Source organism: Pezoporus occidentalis, unplaced genomic scaffold (assembly GCF_034315485.1).
Source record: "Pezoporus occidentalis ecotype Australia unplaced genomic scaffold, CSIRO_AGI_Poc_V1 ctg373, whole genome shotgun sequence".
NCBI lineage: Eukaryota > Metazoa > Chordata > Aves > Psittaciformes > Psittacidae > Pezoporus > Pezoporus occidentalis.
The window spans coordinates 179,830-188,807 of record NW_026915695.1 but is presented as its reverse complement, the minus strand read 5'-3'; the positions used below and the strand labels follow the sequence as shown (position 1 = coordinate 188,807).

Below are 8,978 nucleotides of genomic sequence, written 5' to 3'. Positions count from 1 at the left end.
CCATCTAGCTGAGACATCTATTCTAGAACAGGATTGCTCGCTTTCTTCCGCCAGGGCCTGTTTCTCTGCATCGGTTTCACAAAGAGCTTGACAACAAGCTTCAGCTTCCATCATTAACTCTGAGTATCTGCAAAAGGGATAGGTGCAACCTGCATGATGGAAAAATGACACAAGAGACTTCCCCAAAAATGCCACTTTATCAACCTAGATGAACCATTCTTTCATTACTTATAACTCTCAGTGCTTTTCAGAAGACTGTAGGTGAGATTTTCCTAAACAAGGGCTTTAGAAGACTTTAAAATCACTGGGGTTTTGCTCAGTCTTGGCCTTGAAAAAGAAAGAACCTCGACCAGAATATGAAACTATGCTTTTCCAGGATGTATTTTCAAATTCATAATGAATTAGCATCATTAAGAATTTGAATACAAAACTGAATTTTAATACAAAACTGTTGGCAGAGTAGCAGTTAATTTGCTCCCCCCCAAAAAAGTGACATGAAAATAAACCCTGAAAGATATGAAGACCATCTCAAGAAGGGTAGCTGCTCCCTTCTGAACTTGGTTAGCAACATTTAGGCCCCCCCTTGTTCTGGTTGCAGCAAGACTGACCTATGGGATGCTCCCAAAGAGTATCACATAAGGAAAAGTCACAGGAAAAGAACAATTACCCATTTCACTGTCTTGAAGTCAAGTCTTGGGCCATTGTGGGAGAAACTTGGTGGTAAATAATGAAACACTGTAATGAAGAAAAATTACAAAACTGCTTAAGTAAGACAGGAGCCTGAAGCAATTTAGGATCTGGAAACAGGATGCGAACAGGTGATAACTTACCAGCACAAATCCTTCCTGCTTAGGATTTGAAATCCCCTTCTAGGAGGAATGTAAACAGGATAATATTGTGGCAGAAGGGGAAGAGAGTTGATGGTTGATGGGCTCAGAAATGAAACGGAAGAAATGGAACTGGGGACATCCTTCTAGCGTCATCTCCGGTGTTGAGGTGTTAGGTGTGCTTGAGCTAGTCAACAGGACTTCTCTCTAAGTAGAGTCCATGTGAGTCGTGGCTGATAATTACAGTCCCTTGTGTCACAAAAAGCACATATCAATCAAAATGTGAGTCTGCCATGTGGACCAAGGGGTAGCATGCGGGTTAGGAGTCAACACTTGTGAATTGAATGTTGATGCAATACCGGTTGCCCAACAACAAATCACTTAATAACTCTAGGGTTAGGTTCATTTTTCATACGTAAATATGCAACTGCCTTCAAAATTCCCTTATAAAGCAGATTGGGAAATTCATTGCCTATTAACATGTTAAGAAAAAAGTCATAATTGTTCTTCCTGACTGTGTCAAATCGGAAGCGCTAAAAAACTAGACACAGGAGATAAATATGAATGTGACAACTTAATTGTCAGCATTGCCAAGAGATGCATAATTTCTCAGACAGCCCCTTGGAAGATATAAAAGTTCAACATCCTCTGTTCCTCCTTCATTCAGCAGCAGCTCCCAGTGCTCTTCTTGCTTGCTCCAAGAAAGGGTAAGTTGGCTTATATTGATTCTTCTACTCCGAGGAGCAGGAGCTCACAGAGGAATTCTAGCTGACTAATTCTGTATTTAGATCTTGCCTTTGTCTTAGAAATTTCTTAGTTTTGGTGGCTGTATGTGTAAGTTACACAAAGGGTGCCCATGGTTTTCTTACAGCAGATGGGATGACAGGAAAACAGGAGTACTTGAAGGCCCAGATCTGCAAAGACAACCTTTGGGACCTAGCAAGGATTTAATTCCCAGACTAGATGGAGGGAGAGAGATCTGAGACAAGTCAGTGTGATTTTAGAAGTAAAATTCAACTTAAAAAGCCAACAGCAGCTTCTTGGTACAGAAATTCCCATCAGAGATGGACCACCATAGAGCATCTCCAAAAGACAAGCCAAGATAATTTTAGAGTCAAGATATCCCATACATTACAAAACAGAGGAAAACAAAATTTCTATGGGTAAAGAGCCAAGGAAAAAGAAGAAAGTTACAGTGGGGCAGCTGTATCAGTTTTATGGTCTCTTTTTCTTCCTTACAGCTTTGCCAATACTCCGGGAAGATGTGCTCCCGTGGGACCTGCCACAACTATGAGTCCTCCTGCCATGGATCCAGCTCTGGCTGCCATGGATCCAGCTCCGGCTGCCACAGCTCAGGATCCTCCTGCCATTACACCATCCAGAGGCAGCCTGTGCAGAAGTTCACCTACGTGACACCCTGCTACACCCCTGTGCAGTCCTATTGCCCCCCTGTGCAGCGTTATTGCCCCCCTGTGCAGCGTTACTACCCCCCGGCTCCCTTCTGCCCCCAGTACACCAAGAACATCTGTGACCTGCCACCGAAATGCCCCAAGTACTAACAGCAGGATCCAGCTCTGGCACCTGGACCCACCAGCTCACTCCTCCCTTGGATGCTGTGGCCGTGGATCATCTCATCCTTACTGAAATCCCTGGGTCTCTGTCATGTGCCTCACCACTGGTCTGGATGAAGTGTTCCCCTAATTATCATTCATGGTGTCATTCTTTCTAATTATTCAGGAAATGTCCTTTCTAATTATTCAGGGCATAATTACTGTTGGGAATCTTTCTGTGCTATGCACTTCTGTTCCAGTACTCATCTGGGTGTGGGAAATAAATCTTACAATTCATGAGACCTGTATTGTGCTTCAGTTTCTTTATTCCTTTTTTTTTTTCTTTAGGCTTTTTAATTTGTTTTCTGGTTCTTTAGTCCAATTTCTTCCTATTCTCAAAATGCCCCAATAGTTGGTGGCCAACAATTCCCATGTTCACTCAGGAAGAAAACAGACACATCAGAAGGGGGAAAAGTTCTTAACTACCAAAAATGAAATGGACCTAAAAAGAGCTGAACAGAGCAAACCTTCCCCTGCTTACACCAGCCAATGAGTTGGTCTACACAGTTTTGTCCCATCAGTTTGAAAACAACAACAACAAAGCCAATTCAATGCAAATTCCTTTGTTTTGGACACATTAAATGAAAGAGGAATAAGCAGTTCACAGTTGTTCATATTCTTACTCAATATATGCAACTCCAAGCTCAACTTCAGAATTTGGGCATACAAAGGTTTTCAAATCTCTTATTACTTCTGAACCTCTGAAAACAGAAGTCACAAACTTCTTTTTTATATTCCAGTGCTGTTTCTAAGTAGTATATACTCATATATATATATATATATATATATACCTATATACTCTTGGTATATATGGAGCAGAGAAATGTCAGGAGAAAATCCACCTCATGTAAGACACAGATCTGAACAGCTCAATTGAGGAGAGCTCATAAACCAAACAATGCTGAATGTAACTGAGCAAGTATCAACCACCACATTACCCTGAAACTGATACTTAATTACTGTAGATTGGGCTTCCCTTACGTACTCCCCTAAAAGAATCGCAAGCAATGGATGAGAACTCTTTAGAGATGCTGTTTTCCTGAGCAAGATCTGAATTTGATTCAGAAACAGTTTTCAAGTGGGTATAACCCAGGTTTCGGAAGGCTGTTGAGGAGGTAGAAAGATTTCTGAGGAGCATTGGTGTGATGCTGGAGGCCAAAGCACAGAGGAAAGGAGAAGTGTCAGACAAGCAACAGCTTCGCTGACAGGGTTTTGGACACACAACTGAGTCACAAAATGTCCCTGAGGAATTTGTGCAATCCTACCTTGCTACACAAAACTCACCACAAGCAATTATGTCACCTCTAGCCTGAAGAAAAGTTGTAGGACACCAGTACTTTAGAGAACGCTTCTCTTTAGCAGTTAGCAAATTACTCTAATGGGTAACATTTTCCAAAGTTGATGAGTTATGAGCTTCATTTTCTCATGCTTCAAAGGCCAGGTCAAACTGGATTATAAATCCATCTTTAATGCTCATAATTTCACCACTAGTGACAGTGACAGAACCTAGTATTTTGCTCAAATGTTCCATTTCTCCAAATCTTTCGCTTTCCAGACACTTCTGCAGGTGAGGTCAGGTGAAAAAGTCTATCATATTAACGAAGGGAAAGAAAATCCAAGGAACAGGAAAATTTACCATCCTCGTGCCCTGCAAAGAGGAGGCATTTTTCTCTGATCTGAAGTACTAAATAACCTTTGATACACGTGGAACAATCTGATGAGACCAGCCAGGTCAAAGAACATACGAAGGATCACAAATACTTGATTTTTTTTGCTGTACCGGGGAAACGAAGGGGTCACGCCAGACTTCCCAACATCATGCCATACCCATGAGTTGTGGTGCTCGTAATCCCATTTCCTCTTGGCATTCAACAACATATAAATTACAATCCTGAGCTGTCACCCGCACAGAACGGTAGGCCCTACCCCAGGAGTCAGCATTTCTGAGATATAAAGACCTTCAGTTACTGATGCAATCCCAGTGGCCCATTCACAAGCTAATTAACACCTATGAGATTAGTGTTAATCTCCAGGAAACGGCAAGGAGATGCCTTCCAAAATCTTTATGGAAAAATCCATTAGGAATTGCATATCGGATGATATACGGTGCGTCAAAGAGGAAAGGCTAAAAATAGGGTAGTGCAAACGTTGCCGGGATTGAGTGTGGAAGTAATTAAATCGCCATTACAAAGAGGTGTCTCACATCCGAGATAACCTTTTGGAGCCCTATAAAAGATCACTGGATGCAGTCCTCCTCAGTCACTCAACTTTGCTTCCAGACGCTTCTCCTTGTAGCTGACGAGGGTAAGACCGATTTTACTATCTTGGTTGATGCTCCACTAAAGGTTTCTGTGGAGCTTGGGAGTTGGGACTTAGCTAAATGCCTGGCACCTTTGCGGTGCTCTGAGGCAGGTATCATGGATGGAGGGATGGGATCACCAGGGAAGGTGCAGCAAAGGCACGCAAAGGGATCCTCAGGCAACACGAGCTCCATTCTGGTTCACAAGGGTGATGAGACCTGGGAGTTTACTGTGTTGGTTTGAAGGGATTTAGCTTCACACAGCAGTTGCCAGAGCAAGCCCTCCAGATTAGTCAGGACTGAGGGTACCTTCAGCTTGGAGAAGAGAAGGCTGCGTGGAGATCTCATAGCACCTTTCCAGTATCTGAAGTATAGGGACTGTAGTGATAGGACAAGGGGTAACAGGTTAAAACTTAAACAGGGGAAGTTTAGATTGGATATAAGAAAGAAATTCTTTACTGTTAGGGTGGTGAGGCACTGGAATGGGTTGCCCAGGGAAGTTGTGAATGCTCCATCCCTGGCGGTATTCAAGGCCAGGTTGGACAGAGCCTTGGGTGACATGGTTTAGTGTGAGGTGTCCCTGCCCATGGCAGGGGGGCTGGAATTGGATGATCTTAAGGTTCTTTCCAACCCTAATTATTCTATGAGTCTATGATTCAGTCTGGATTAGGTAGGCAAAAAGAAAGAGAAGTTCACTGGGGATCTCAAGAATCATGAGTTTGAATCATGGTTTTGGTAGGAAAACCTTGTTGAAAAGACCTTAAGATAATTCTAGTTCCTAGGGAGGGAATAGAAGAAGTAAATCTGGGGCTCCTCTCACCACATGGATCTCTTGCTCTTGACAGCTTTGCCAATACTCCAGGAAGATGTGCTCCCGCGGGTCCTGCCATGACTATGAGTCCTCCTGCCATGGATCCAGCTCTGGCTGCCATGGATCCAGCTCCGGCTGCCACAGCTCAGGATCCTCCTGCCATTACACCATCCAGAGGCAGCCTGTGCAGAAGTTCACCTACGTGACACCCTGCTACACCCCTGTGCAGTCCTATTGCCCCCCCGTGCAGCGTTATTGCCCCCCCGTGCAGCGTTATTGCCCCCCCGTGCAGCGTTATTGCCCCCCTGTGCAGCGCTACTGCCCCCAGTACACCAAGAACATCTGTGACCTGCCACCAAAATGCCCCAAGTACTAACAGCAGGATTCAACCCCAGCACTGGATCTCACCCAAAACCTCAAGCTCATCTCCTTGCTCATTACTTGCCAGCCCTTGCTCCTCTGCAAGCAAACACCTTTAAAAGGGCTGGAGGGTAGCATGGTATTAGGATAAGTCTCTCAGTTTAATGATCTTTGAATCTTTCTGCCAAAGCAAAGACCAGTGTCCACTGGGAATAGTTTCTTTCTTGCTTTGCTGCTTCTATCTCCAGCAAGACAATAAAAATTATATATCAAGCCTACCTAACAGTTCTGGATGGTTTTAGTCACTGCTCCGCCGTATCTGCCTATCTGGCGGCATCGGGTTTTGTCTTGTGGTTTTGGAGCCATGCTTTAATCACTGGTGAAAATAGCTAGAGAAGGAGGAATGCCAAGAAAACATGAAAGTGAAGGAAAACGCCCGCAGCACCACCAGCGATGCCAGGAGTGCTGCAACACATGCAGAGGGCTAGGAGAAACACGTTGTGTTAATTGCTGGTGAAACCCAATCTTTGCATTGAGCTCAGCAAAGGGGTTTTCAGAGTTAAGAGCTTGGGGCCTGGCCTGCACCTTCATGTTTTCACTGCAGAGGTGATCTTTAAAAGCTGCTGCTATGTTTGGAAACAAAACAAAGCAAATCCTGCAGGGTTTGGAACAATTAAACTATTTCTACAGTGTAAAATGACAGGTTTCTCCAGCGTGATTCATCCATCCGAGGGCAGGCGTGGGAAATGAGTTGGCTGAGCTGCAAGCACCCTGTAAATGACCACTTGGTATATAAGTAATTGGAATTAGGTATTTATAGGTTAAGGAGAAAACTGTCATTATAGAGGAACAGCTAAAAAGGAAAAGTTGCAAACGGGATGCAGAGAGCAATTAGTTACTCACCTCCATTCAAGTTGCTGCCATTGCTAAGAGATGGCTCATTTTTCATGCAACCCATGGCAGCTGCATTAAAAACTCTTTTCCTTACTCATTCTTCACTCTCCGGTCAGGTATTGTGTCAGAAAGGGGTTTTTGTACATAGGCATGATTTTGTCTTCAAGTTCACTTTCCCTTGCTACCCAAGCCTCCAAGTCTATTCTCTGACTAATCACAACACACTGTTTCCTCCTCCTTTTCCAAATCCCACAAAAGGCTTCTGAACTCATTGCTCTTTCTGCTGTTCCCGTTAACTTGAAGATCACAGGGAAACAAGAACAAAGCTGGTTTCATTTCTACTCTATTCCATTCTTAATGATCTTAAGGTCCTTTCCAACCCTAACTATTCTATGATTCTGTGATTCCAAGTATTTGTCAACCCTGGCAAGGTTGGGACATTAAGGACCAAAGATTTTATAAATGTTTTACCTCATTAGAATACTTTCTTTCAAATCAGAGCCCATAGACATTTAGCAAGAGAAGAAATCCTCTATGCCTAACACTCTAGATGGCTTAGAGGAACATTTCTGCTCTGCTGACTACTTGTTAAATAATGTAACAGTGGATTTCCACAACCAGGATAAACCATGAGCAAACCCCTAAGGATTAATGAGGAAGAATTTGCCTTAACTGCTTCACAGCAAGGATTGCTTCACTGCATCCGTAGTTTTCAAATCCAAACAAACAGAGCAGTGTTACTCTGGGCATCTTACAGAGCCTGCTAAGTTCATTCACTCAATGTAAAATTCAATTGGGATCTTGTTTGGGATCAAATTTGAACCTTTTCTCTTGGAAAACCTTAGCTGTCTATGGATCCACCTCAAACGGCTTCAGGCATCTCTGATCAGCTGTAGCAGCAGCAAGGGGGCTCTGATTCAGAGAGGCACTGGGTGAATCACTGCACCAGATCCCTACAACAGCACACAGAAAACTGCCTAACTTTGACCAATAGCTCTTACTTTACCTCCCTGCTCCTGATCCTCCATGTTCCTAATACCAGAGCCTCCTGGCGTTTCTCTGCAAGATCAAAAACCACCTCCCAGCTTGCCATTAGCCTCCTTTATTGTTATTGTTAGCTGAGAAGCAGGTACTCAGCCCATGTAAGTCTCTATCACTAATTAGATTATAATGGGTGGCAGTGACCCAGTCTAACCCAGTCATTAGCACGAAGGCAAACTCAGTAGGAAACAAAGCCTGTGTTTTAGTGGACAGCAATATTGACCTTGGAAAGAGCTTGCCTGGAGTGGTGGTGACCTCATGGTCTTTTTAATTCCTCAAAGCAAGCCTGGGTGGTTTCTATGAATCTCAAAGTTGGGATGTAGTCAAATAGGAACAGTAGCTACCCAACAGAGACTGAGTGGAAACAGGTGCTTTATGTCACCAGTAGACGATGGAAGGGTTACAATGACCTATCTTGCCCTCAGGATCTGCGACATGGATCCCACTGTGTTTCCGCATAAAGACAGAATCTTCTCTCCTTCACCTCAGCAGAAATCAAGATATCTCTGTGAGACAGCATGTTGTAAGAGATAGTCCCAAGGGTCCTTTGGTGCTCTGCTCCCGCAGATGCACAACCCCACAGCAGCAGGAGCATCCCTCCCTTTTTGGGTGATCTCAAACCCAAGACATTTGGTCACGTCAGTCATGGGCTGGGGTCCCATGAGTCCCTTCTGACCGGAGACAGGTGTATTTTGGTAAAGACATAGTTTAATTGGAAATCCTAAAGGTGCTCAGGGCATCACGTGAGGCCTTCAGGCTTTCACGCAAACTAAGTATCAGCTTCATTAATGAATAATTGCAGTGTGATCATTAACATCAGCACTAATGACTGCCAATGGGCGATTGAGGTCTGAGCCTAGAGTTATCCCAAACGTAACAGGAGTAGGTGGATCTTTCATGGCTCGGGGGCACAATACAATTGGAAAGGAAAAAAAAGGAATAGGAATTTTGCTAATGAAGTTGTGCTGAGCATAAACAGGATGTAAAACTGCCAGAAAAGTTCTGCATTTTGCTTTTATTTAAAGATATCCCAAAGGAACTGGGAAAACACAGACACCAATTTAACCCTGATTCTATTCCAAACTTCCATGATAAATTGGCACAGTCCTTTGCACCTAATATTTCTGATATTGGAA

At 43.6% G+C, this 8,978-nt stretch overlaps 1 long non-coding RNA gene across 1 annotated transcript; it reads right to left on the bottom strand.

The window, feature by feature from the left end:
• On the bottom strand, nucleotides 1–7,854 carry LOC134170419 (uncharacterized). Its single transcript, XR_009967266.1, has 3 exons — nucleotides 7,803–7,854; nucleotides 6,187–6,296; nucleotides 1–127 (listed from the first exon to the last, which is right to left on the bottom strand). It is a non-coding gene; the product is annotated as an uncharacterized LOC134170419 (long non-coding RNA).
• Between the last annotated feature and the right edge of the window lie 1,124 nt (nucleotides 7,855–8,978).